Source organism: Tursiops truncatus, chromosome 16, assembly GCF_011762595.2.
Source record: "Tursiops truncatus isolate mTurTru1 chromosome 16, mTurTru1.mat.Y, whole genome shotgun sequence".
Classification (NCBI taxonomy): Eukaryota; Metazoa; Chordata; class Mammalia; order Artiodactyla; family Delphinidae; genus Tursiops; species Tursiops truncatus.
Window position 1 is genome coordinate 33,945,722 of NC_047049.1, and position 13,101 is coordinate 33,958,822.

At 37.6% G+C, this 13,101-nt stretch overlaps 1 protein-coding gene and 1 pseudogene across 1 annotated transcript in view; both read right to left on the bottom strand.

Annotated features, from left to right (window-relative positions):
• Positions 1–13,101, bottom strand: part of MARCHF5 (membrane associated ring-CH-type finger 5) — a 55,577-nt gene that overhangs the window by 35,772 nt on the left and 6,704 nt on the right. The gene's annotated exons all lie outside the window — the stretch shown is intronic.
• On the bottom strand, positions 8,557–13,032 carry LOC141276814 (small ribosomal subunit protein eS6-like; annotated as a pseudogene).

A 13,101-nucleotide genomic window follows, 5' to 3' on the forward strand; every position in this document is an offset into this window, starting at 1 on the left:
ATATCAGCCTTAGTTATAGCTTCCTTTAAGCAATCTGCTACACTTGTTTCAACACTAGCCTCATTCTCAAAGACCATTGGTTATTCCTTGCCTGCCAATTCACAGAAAAAGGAAAGTAGTTTTCATGAAAAACAGACATATAAATTGGATTCCAAACACTGTCTTTTATTAAATATTTAATTTCCCTTTTATTCCTTAATAGAATAATTAATAAAAGTAAGTATTAGAAAGAACACACTATTGTTTTCTTTCTCCCACACCAATGGTTTCCAGAGAATGAGGCTCTCTAGTCAGCCTTTTATTATAGTTTTGTTAACTTGATTTTACCCACACAATTAGATATCCAAGTTCTTTATCCACTCAACCAAATGAAAACATTGAATACACAGACAAATGGATAGATCTGGGGATATATTAAGGATAATGTAAACTGTTAGCAAAACAAATATCTGACATTTAGAGAGAAAACAACAGAAATGGAATAGAGAAATTCACAAAAAAGCAAAGACATGAGTCACTTAAAAATAAACCTAGGATCATAGAGTCATATATTATAACATTATATATATATATATATATATATATATATATATATCTGTGTTGGTTTTAAGGGTCTTCTTACCCAACTTTGGAAAAACTATTAAGTATTCAGCATTGCACTGGGGACATGCCACTCTGGCTGTACTGTTTCCTCTTTGTTTTTCATCCACCCAGCGCTGCAGACAAGCCTGGTGAACCCATTTTGTAGATCCTCTGCATCTGCATGGTCTCACCCATTCAGCTGTTCTATCATCTTCATCAGTGGCAAAACACACCCAGCAACTTCTGTAAATTAAAAGAGAAAATAATGACATTATCATTAACACCCCAGCCTCCTCTTCACTGCAGCTCTCACTTAATGGGATTAGCCTACTATGTTATATTATAGGAACTTTTAATTCTATACTAAAAGACTGAGGAGAAAAACCAACACATTTCCAGTAGGGTAGTTTCTTCTTTTTCTGTTTTTCCTTGTATTCTTCTGCAGAATCTTGTGTTTTCTGAATTTTGTTTTTATGTAACTTCCTCCATCTTTCTAGTAAATTAAGGTTTTTTTAAAAAATTTATTTATTTTTGGCTGCACTGGTCTTTGTTTCTGCGTGTGGGCTTTCTCTAGTTGCGGTGAGCGGGGCTACTCTTCATTGCAGTGCATGGGCTTCTCACTGCAGTGGCTTCTCTTGTTGCAAAGCATGGGCTCTAGGTGTGCGGGCTTCAGTAGTTGTGGCTCGTGGGCTCAGTAGTTGTGGCTTGTGGGCTCTAGAGCACAGGCTCAGTAGTTGTGGCGCATAGGCTTTAGTTGCTCCATGGCATGTGGGATCTTCCTGGACCAGGGCTTGAACCCATGTCCCCTGAATTGGCAGGCAGATTCTTAACCACTGTGCCACCAAGGAAGTCCATCTTTCTTGTAATTCTTCATCTTCTCTAATGAACCAGAATGCAAAGAGAGAATCCTCAAGCTGCTTTTATAAGACCTAATAATTCTTCGAGGAGTGATAAATATAGGAATATGTGAAATTCAGTGTATCTGCCATTTCAACAACATTAACCTCTTAACCTCTTGAACTTGTAAAACTAAAGCATTACATAAATGATTTCACATATGGTCTCATTCAGTTTTCAACTGAGATAGAAAAAAACCCCACTCATTTCTCTTTCTGGTAAAGTATGACTCTAAGAGAGAAAGATGATTAAATTAAAAAGCACAAAGGAAAGACGAGATGAAGATATCAGGATAAATTGTTTTAGGATAGTGATATGATAAATTTGGGCCAAAGGGCTTCCCTGGTGGCGCAGTGGTTGAGAGTCTGCCTGCTGATGCAGGGCACACGGGCTCGTGCCCCGGTCCGGGAAGATCCCACATGCTGCTGGGCCCGTGAGCCATGGCTGCTGAGCCTGCGCGGCCGGAGCCTATGCTCCACGGTGGGAGGGGCCACAGCAGTGAGAGGCCCGCGTACTGCAAAAAAAAAAAAAAAAAAAAAAATTTGGGCCTACATGTTTCCATTATAGGTATGATTGGTTTTCCTTTTTTGTGGGAATTAAATTATATTTATTATATTCAAAATCTAAAAGTCAAGTCTGGGATGCTTATATTTTAAAAAATTCTATTGAGATGGTTAATTTTTAAACACTTCCCCATTTTGCTTTCGAGGATACTTCATGAACTCTAATTTGTTCTTGTGGAATTAGGTTGCAATTCCTTATTTTTTTCCTGTCAATTAACACAAGTTTTGACACCGATTTCCATTAGGGCAAATACAATTTAACTCAATGACACCATTCACTCGCCTTTACTACCTTAAAGTTTGACTGCACAATAGGAAACTGCTAATTAAAGCTTGTCACTTACTGCGCACATTTCACCTAATTAGATAAGTGGCTCTGTCAGAACTTAACTATGCTCAGTGGGAAAGACTATATAGTCAGGTACTATATACGGGTGAGGTCTCCAGTCCGTAGAACAATATGAATTTTAATTGTGTGCTCCAATTAAAAACTTCGCAATTAGAATAGGGAAAAAAAAAACTGAAGTGAATACGTGGCAACAATATCCAAAATTGTGCTTTTACTCAGCTTTCAAATTCAGTCAGATTTCATTTGACCTACCTAGGTAAAAACGAGGTAGGGAGCATTTGTTTGAGCACGCCTGACTCTCTGACCCACCTCAGCCAAGCTGTCTGGGCCCTCGTGCTATCTTACAGTTATCCAGAAATGCCTCCTCCTCCACCTCCTTATTCTTTAAAATTTTATTGTGGTAAAATATACATAACATAAAATTTACTACTTTAACCATTTTTAAGATTGCAATTCAGTAGCACTAAGTCATTCACACTGGCAACCATCATCAATATCCATGATTTGAGTGGGTTTCAACCTAGTTTTTTTCATAAAATTTCAATTGACAAGTATACAGCAAATAAACCAGTTATTTGAGGTGTTAGTATATGTTTTCCCCATTTAACCAAGGTAATTTTGTAAATATAATTGTATACCTCTGGGAAATGAAAACCATATCTGGTAACAAAATATAGGCAGAATATCTAGAAACTAGATTTCTAGGTTCTTGTAAGTTTTTCATATCAACAATGGAACATATATGTAGCTAAGTACATCTAGACCAGCATAATTAATCAGTATTAAGGTGAACTGAATCTTAAATTAAGCCAATTTCCAGTCATCAGGAAAAAACAAAATAAAATGTAAAGAACCTTAATACTAAGTTGAACCAAATGAAATTGCCTATATTTATCTGTTTTTAATTTACATAAATGGCAGCTTCATATACCAATATAATGGGAATATTTGTATAGCTATAATCCCCATAAATTCCGGATAAGTTTATTTTTCCCCAACATTTAATAGGAAAAATTTCAAACTTTCGAAAAAAGTTGAAAAACTGGTGAACATCCATATTCTTAACACCTAGATTCTACAATTCTTATCATTTTGCTACATATGTACTTTACTACATATTCTTTCATCAATCTTATTTTTTGATGCATTTCAAAGTTTCAGACATTAGTGTACTTCGCCCCTAAATAAACACTTTCACAGTTTTACTTTTTAGAAGGTACTCAACTAACATTTAAAAGAGGCACTTTCCGGATTTTTTTTCTAATTTCACAACTATGGTAGATAAGATAGCTGAACGATGATTTACAGTGAAAACTTATTAGGTGTTAAACCTAATTGGAAGTGTTAATACCCATAACCTTGTTTTTATTGTTTGATTCATAGTGACAGTGAGTATACAGCTTACAAATTTGGATTTTGAAGCTAATGCTCATTAGAGATTAACTGAAATTATCCTATAGATATTTAAAAAAAACCTTATTGATAATAATACTCTCAAAAAGTCTGATATTCAACATCTACCAACGTACCACATCCATTTTCTATTTATTCTAATCGCTAAACAGTACATCTGATAATGGTCATCTGAGATCAAATAGTATTGCCCACAATACGTAAGGTTCTGATAACACCACCAAATTACTTCACCTAAAAATTATAATTTAGATACAAGTAAATGTTATATAAAATGAAGACTTCTAACTTAATAGTACAAAACAAACAAGCAACTGAAAATTATAGAAATTGCCAGCAACATTTACTGAGCATTCACTGATTCCATGTGGTTGCACAAACAAAATAAATGGAAGATTGTACCTATCTAGAAAACCCTATAATTTAATTGGGGCTACATCCAGTAGATACAAGAGATTTAAGGTTCCAGTGAAATTACCATAGGTACATCCATTTTAAGAAGGAAGGATCAATTTGGATAGATCAGGAAAGGTTTCAGGGAGGAGTGATAGCAGAAATTAGCAGGGGCAAGTGATTTTATTGCAGGGATTGTCAAAACAAAGGTCTCAGGATCAGTAGTTCAGGATCACTAGGGAACTTGCAAATTCTCTGGCTCTACTCCAGATCTAGTAAATAAGAAACTCTAGAGGAAGAGGGCCTACAAATCTGTGATTTAACAAGCTCTCAAGGTGATCCCAGTATTCAATAAAGTTTGGGAACTGCTGGTGTAGAAAAATGGCAGGTAAAAAAAAGCAAACATATTGGAGAAAGCAGACTGTGTGAAAGGGATAATTACTGGATTTACTTAAGGTAGAAATAATTGCTTCTGATGACTAAATATTTTTAATATAAATAACAGTACAGAAAATGTTAGGTTCTAAAGAATTTATTAACTGATTTACTACCTTACTAGGTATATGAGTTTAATCTACATAATATGGAAAGAATATTAGTCTGTGAAATAAGGGCCAGGTACATGGGAAATTAAAGCATATAAAAATGTTCACATAAATGTTTTTAGGCAGACAGCCTGTAAGACAGTTATTAGTCTTCAGGGCTGGAAATGAGGGGAGGGAACAAAGTTTGTATAGGAATCTTCTCTTCCCTCATTTAAAAAAAAAACTTCTAATAGGCTGACCAGGAATATCACCTAAGAAGGTCTTAAAATTATGCCTTCCCCCTTTGCTTCCCCATACCCTACTCCCTCCTTGATGCAATCTATTTCAGCTATTTATTCCCCAATTCCCCACCTCCTTCCATTTAAGGAGAAAAGAGGTTGTTTGAAAATGATGGGTTTAGAGTTTCTCAAGATCTTAGAATAGAGGAGAGAGTAGAAGCTTGTGGTTTAATGTACAGCACAATTTCTCTTTTTTAGGGACAAAAAGTATACCATACTTTTTAAGGAAAACCACTCTTCTCTCCAGCATCAGCCATGTATGTGGTTTATTTAGGCAGTTAGTCCCACATCCCCAGCTCCAGGAAGAGTAATCCCTAGATTGGTTTAAGGGAGTATCCCATGTCCTAGATTAGTTATTGGGAGGCTGGGCCCATAAAGCTAGTTTCACTAGAGTGAACTTCAGAATTTTTGCTGGGAAAGTTGGTACAAAGACTTTCTTTTCCACTGAGCCTGAAGGCAGGAAAAGTGTGAACCTAAATGAGGGTGTGAGGCTCTGCTGCCAGGAGAGCCACAATGTGGAGCCTAAAGAACCCAGAGGAAGCTGAAAGATACTGATGACTTCATTTGAGACATGGATCAAGCTGTGCTTAAAGCTAAATATACCCTTGCACTGTTCACTTACATAAACCCACAGATTTTTTTTTTTTTTTTTTTTGGTTTAACCAGTTTGGGGCAGATTCCTATCAGACACAACCCAAACAATCTTGTTATAGATTGTGAGAAACTGGATATAAGGGATAGCCCTGAACAATCATATAATGTAGACTCTTAAACAGCTTTTAAAAGGACACTATTTTTTGTCAATGGCTTTGTTTCCTACTGACCGCAACTTGAGCTGAAAAGGCTTAAATAAATCTAATTTCCACTGCAAGTACTTTGAGTCTTGCAAGTTTTTCAATTTCTCACACAGGGCAAAAATATGCTCCTGATTCTGGCTACTGGATCAGGTCATTTCTTAGATAAAAACAGCCAACAAAGATAAAACCAAACATTTTGAAATTAAAAATTCTTACTGACAATGCTATAATATTTGCATTGCAGGATCAATTTAACTATAATTCTACTTTATTACATATTTTAATGTTACAGTTTATAGGATGGCAATTTTAATACCCTTAAAAGGTGAGAACTGGCTATTTGCCATTTCAAAGGACAAAGCCAAAAACCTTTCAAGTCCACACCTAAGAAGAGGTTGTAATTTCTGACAAAATTCTAATTAAGAGTTTCTCTTTGAGTCATTTCCTCCCCTTCTTCTCTTCAATCCTCCAATCTCTAAGCAGTGTTCAGTGTGATGCAGAAGCATCATCTGAGAACTTGCTAGAAATGCAGTTTCAGGTCCCACCCCAGACCGGCAGAATCAGAAACTCTGAGGATGGGACCCAACAGTACATTTTAAAAATATATTTATTTTAAATTTCTTTAAAAATTCTTCTTTTTTTATTGCAGTAAAATATATAACATAAAATTTGCCATCTTAACCATTTTTAAGTGTATAGTTCAGTGGTATTAAATACATTTACACTGTTGTGCTACCATCACCACCACCCATCCCCATAACTCTTCATCTTATAAAACAAACTCTATACTTATTAAACAACTCTCCAATGTCCTCTCTCCCAAGCCCCTGACAGCCACCCTTATACCTTCTGTCTTTATAATTTTGAGTACTCTAAGTACCTCATATAAGTGGAATCATCCAGTATTTGTCTTTCTATGTCTTCAAGGTTCATCCACATTGTAGCATATTGCAGAATATCCTTCCTTTTTATGAGGCTGAATAGTATTCCATTGTATGTATATATACCACATTTTGCTTATCCATTCATTGGTCTTAGATACTAAGGTTGCTTCCAAGTTTTAGCTATTGTGAATAATACTGTTATGAACATGGGTGTACAAATATCTCTTTGAGATCCTGTTTTCAATTATTTTTGGATATATACCCAGAAGTGAAATTGCTGGGTCACATGGTAATTCTATTTTTAACTTTTTTGAGGAATCACCAACGCGGTATTTCAACAAACCCTTCAGGTGATCGTGATACCGAAGTTTGAGAACCTCTGCTCTGGCCATTCTTCTTTCCTTTTTCCCTTTGTAAGTTTCCTCAACTCACCATAATACAAAAATGAAATTTTATTTTACATTCAATGTAAACATTTTTAAGCTATTTGGTTTTTAATTTAAATAGTAAGCAAAATGCTTGAGATCCTTTTTTCTAAGGAAAAAAGCTAGCTAAATTTGGGGAAAAGATTTTGTGAGTTCAGGATATTCTAACTGGTTAAAGAACTTGGGATGCCTGAGTTCAAATTCCTGCTTACCACTTATTTTAGGTTTAATGACAATCTCTTTCAGAGTTTTTGTAATGCAGCGGTTCTTAACCTGAGGTTCATGAAAAATTTACGGGATTGGTAAATTTGGATGGGAAAAAAAGTAATTATACCTTTATTTTCACTAAACTCTAAATAAAATTCAGTTTTCCTTCAATGATGAATAAACAACTCATAGTAATATTAGCATACAGCAATTAGAAATTAGTACAGTGACCAGAAATTTTCCTATTACAGCTGTGCAGATCTCAAAATAACATTTAACCCACTGCTAATTTGAAATTAATTATCAGACCCACCAGTAATAGACCTTGTATTTGTTTTAAAGCTCATATTACCATGTCAGATTTTTAATATTTTGGTAGCTGTATTTCAACGTAATTTGTCCATTTCTGACCTGTATATTTTGTTTTATTCTTTCAAAACATTCTGAGAAGGAACCCATAAGCTTAACTAAACTTCCAAAGGAGTTCTCAGCATAAAAAAGGTTTTATGTTAAAATTCCCTATGGTAGAACCCTCCTACACTGTTGGTGGAATTGTAAATTGGTACAGCCACTATGGAAAACAGTATAGGGGTTCCTCAAAAAACTAAAAATAGAGTTGTCATATTATCCAGCAATCCCACTCCTGGGCACATATCCAGACAAAACCATAATTCAAACAGATGCATGCATCCCTGAGTTCACAGCAGCACTATTCACCATAGCCAAGACATGGAAACAACCTAAATGTCTACCGACAGATGAATGGATAAAGAAGATGTGGTGTGTACACACACACACACACACACACACACACACACACACACACACACAGAAATACTCCTCAGCCATAAAAAAATGAAATAATGCCATTTGCAGCAACATGGATGGACCTAGAGATTATCATACTTAGTGAAGTAAGTCAGAAAGTGAAAGACAAATACCATATGATATCACCTACATGTGGAACCTAAAATAGAACACAGGGCTTCCCTGGTGGCGCAGTGGTTGAGAGTCCGCCTGCCGATGCAGGGGACGCAGGTTCGTGCCCCGGTCCGGGAAGATCCCACATGCCGCGGAGCAGCTGGGCCCGTGAGCCATGGCCGCTGAGCCTGCGTGTCTGGAGCCTGTGCTCCGCAACGGGAGAGGCCACAACAGTGAGAGGCCCACGTACCACAAATCAATCAATCAATCAACCAATCAATCAATCAAATAGGACACAAATGAACTTACCTATGAAACAGAAACAGACTCACAGACAAAGAGAACAGACTTGTGGTTGCCAAGAGAGAGGGATGGATTGGGAGTTTGGGATGAGCAGATGCAAACAAATATATATAGAATGGATAAACAACAAGGTCCTACTGTATACCACAGGGAACTATGTTCAGTGTCCTGTGATAAGCCACAGAGAAGAAGAATACGAAGGAGAATGTATGTAGGTGTGTGGCTGAGTCACTTTGCTGTACAGCAGAAATTAACACAACATTGTAAATCAACTACACTTCAGTAAAATAAATTAAAAAAAAAAGATTCTCTATTGTAAAGGATTAAACAAGTGATCATGAAACTGCTTAAGAACTGTCTGGCACATACATAACCACCAAATGAACAGTAGCAATAATGGCACCAATAGAGATGAGAAAGATGGTGTCAACTTTACATCTATGCCTAGATTTTTATGGATGCATTTTCTTACCTAAATTAGCACATACAGCAGTTCTGCCTGGCACCCTGGTATTCAGTGGAAAAGGTCCTGGATTCTTGATCATCCCCAATTGTTCAATAGGCCAACACCACTGCTTAAGATATTTATTCAAATCCTCAATTCATTTTCTCCCACCCCTCTTTTCCTTCCACTAGGTTGTCTAAATGCCGCCTGCTTGCTGATAATACACACTCACAATTTACTTCCACACCTTTCCACCAGCCAAGTTAGTGCTCATTAGGTTACAGAGTAAAGGGAGATCTGGGAATTATCATGATTGGTTCAGAGATCAAAGAACAAATCACTATTATAATATGAAGACATGAAAAAAGAACTAGACAATTCTAAAGAATATTACTTATTCCTTAAAATAAATGTATGGCCTTACTGGTACTGGTAATGTCACTAATCTGTATGTATGACATGTCACTCTTTATAAAAAAAAATCATTTACTTCTATGTAATTTTAAATTAAAATTATAACTTTTTTCAAATTATTGATATAAATCCTTCTCAACAGTAAAATTTATAAAGTTATAGGAATATACATCTAATTCGCCTTAAATCAAAGAGTATTCAAGATCTCCCCCTAAATTAACTTGAACGTACTTAGTATGCTCACTATTTGATGCCAGAAGAAATACATTTAAGGAACTTACAATCTAGTTAAGGAACAAATATATGCATAGAAGGATCACATAAAAAAAAAACCACACAAAACACTGAGTGCTAAGAAATGATGCTGGTGACCAAAGGTAATATAGAAATGTGATGATGACCATAAGAAACAGGATGAAATAGCTGAGAAGGTTTCATGAAAAGGAAGAACTACAAATGAGATGACAATTGGGGAATGAAAAGAATAAGGGTATCTGAAGTAAGAATAACAGCATAAACAACCTTAGACATAGACATGAGCATATGATCATGGACAATGATAAAACCAATGTGGTTGGAGCAGAAAGGTTTTAAAATAAAGCTAGGTATTACAAACCAGTTGGCAAAGGATGGATGACAAAGGTAACCTCACTTCACAGGGTTCATTTGTGACTAAACTAGTTTATATGATTAAGTTAATTATTTTAAAAGTACATGGGGAAAAAAGGGGAGGAAACATCAATAGAATAGTTTCTCACTGGCACATAAATTAACGAAGCAAGATAGGTATGGTTATCTAATAAAACAGTTGGCAGTAAAGTCTACCTTTGTAGACTCAGACTGTAGGTGTTTATAGTGGATTATTAGAAAGATCTGGAAAATCATAGGCTCCTGCCTATGATCACTTTGGTGAAAACTGGAGGGAAACAGAATAGAAGAGTTCCAGAATACAGGAGTGAGAGCAATGAAACAAGCTTTATATTGCTGTTGTTGTTATATATGGTGCCTTACCAATGTATTTCCATGACTGTTTTAAGGAAAGAGAACATGTCCTTAATTCAGAAGATGCTTAGAGGGGGCTTCCCTGGTGGCGCAGTGGTTGAGAATCTGCCTGCCAATGCAGGGACACGGGTTCGGGCCCTGGTCTGGGAAGATCCCGCATGCCGCGGAGCAACTAAGCCCGTGAGCCACAATTACTGAGCCTGCGCGTCTGGAGCTTGCGCTCCGCAACAAGAGAGGCCCGCGCACTGCGATGAAGAGTGGCCCCCGCTCGCCACAACTAGAGAAAGCCCTCGCACAGAAACGAAGACCCAACACAGCCAAAAATAAAAAAAAAAATTAAAAAAAAGAAGATGCTTAGAGAACCATGCTCTGGTTAATGCAAGGAACGCCTAAATTTAACAATGGAAAAAACTGCAAACTGCTTGCTTTGTCTCAGGATTAAAAGTGTCACATCCCATGTATTCTTAAACAGGAACTATACCATCAAGAAGACTAAAAATCCGGGATTTCCCTGGTGGCGCAGTGGTTAAGAATCTGCCTGCCAGTGCAGGGGACACGGGTTCCAGCCCTGGTTTGGGAAGATCCCACATGCCACGGAGCAACGAAGCCCGTGTGCCACAACTACTGAGCCTGCGCTCTAGAGCCCACGAGCCACAACTACTGAGCCCGAGTGCCACAACTACTGAAGCCCGCGTGCCTAGAGCCCATGCTCTGCAACAAGAGAAGCCATCCAATGAGCAGCCCAGGAACTGTAATGAAGAGTAGTCCCCACTCGCCGCAACTAGAGAAAAGCCTGCGCGCAGCAACAAAGACCCAAGGCAGCCAAAAATAAAAATAATAAATTTTAAAAATTAAAAAAAAAAAGACTAAATATCCCTTTATATGTCTGTCCAGCCAAGTGGAATAGAAGTTAAAGTATTTGGATTTATCAAAGAGCTACCACAATCATGACACATTACAAAAAAGGGAAAGGGAAATACCCCACAATGAAAGCGATCATTTACTAAGCATATATTCATGCCATGCGCTTTGTCTCTGATCTTCACAAACTCTGCAAACATAATTATTTCTGTCTTAAATAAATAAGGAAACAAAAGCCCAGAAGGGTTAAACAGTCTGCCCAAGGCCTCATGGTTAAGTAGAAAGGCATGGATGCAACCTACGCCTCAACTCTAAAATATGAGCTTTTTTGTAAATTACATCCCAATAAAAAAAAAATTAAGTTAAAAAATTTAAAAAAAACACCAAAAACATCAGCTTTTATCACTATACCATGCTGCCATATGGATAGTGTATTCTGAGAAAATTTTCCATTTCTCATTTCTAAGGAAATTATAGCCAGTACAAGTTGTTATGTGTTTCATTTTTTTTTTTTTTAATGTCTGATCTTATTTATTTGTTACTCTTAGAACATCTCATTTTTGACTGGACTCAGACTTAGAAGTAGAAGCTCTCAGAGAGGACAGCCTCCGTCTCTTGGCAATCTGTTCATGGCGTTTTTCTTTGGCCTCCTTCATTCTCTTGGCCAAAAGTTTAGCATATTCTGCAGCCTCTTCCTTATTTTTCTTAGTACACTGTTTCTTCAGAGCAATTCGCCGACGTTTGCGTTGCAGAACACGTGGAGTAACAAGACGCTGAATCTTGGGTGCTTTGGTCCTAGGTTTCTTACCTTCTTTGTTTAGGGGCTTTCTCACAACATACTGACGGGCATCATCTTCTTTAGAGAGATTGAAAAGTTTGTGGATTCTGCTAGCTCTTTTGGGCCCCAGGCGATGAGGCACAGTAGTATCAGTGAGTCCAGGAATATCCTTCTCCCTTTTACAATGACCAAATTGAGAACGCTCAGATTGGCATCCACAATGCAACCCCGTACAGATTTGCGCTTTCTTTCTCCAGTCCTCCTTGGTCTGTCACAGGAATGCCCCTTACTCAGTAGCAGGCAGACTCGGCCATGGGTCAAGACACCTTGCTTCATGGGGAAACCCTGTTTGTCGTTCCCACCACTGATTCGGACCACATAACCCTTCCATTCTTCACCCAGAGTGTCAGCAGCAACTTCTGTGGCCATATGCTTCTCAAAAAAGGTACGAAGTTTTCGTTCATCGTCCACTTCAATGAGTTTCTGGCAGCCAGTGGCCGGGAAAGAAGTGTTCAGCTTTATTCTGAAGCGGCTGACCGTCTCCGGGGCGCCACAAAAAAGAGCTATGTGTTTCGTTTTTGCTAGGGTACTTTTAAGCAGCCATAAGGAGCTTTCACTAGAGATCTAAACCCCTGCCAGTGTATTCCAAGGTGCCATATAAATGTTACCATCTGTCATCTTATGAACTATGGCATGTAAAGAGTTGGGAGGCATGTATGTACATGTGGCCTGTAAAGAACTGCTACATGAATCTGGAGAAGGGGGGAAATATTTCTGGCTGAAATGGTCAGAAAAGCTTTATAAATGAGGCAGAAACTAAACTGGGTCTTGAAGAGTGGGTAGAATTTTGAAAGACAAGATAGTGAAAAGAACACAGGACAGTGAGTGAATCAGTTTGGCCTGGGCAAAACATATATACTTTATGAACTCATTCTATTTTTTTTTTTTTTTTTTGCGGTACGCGGGCCTCTCACTGTTGTGGCCTCTCTCGTTGTGGAGCACAGGCTCTGGATGCGCAGGCTCAGCGGCCATGGCTCATGGGCC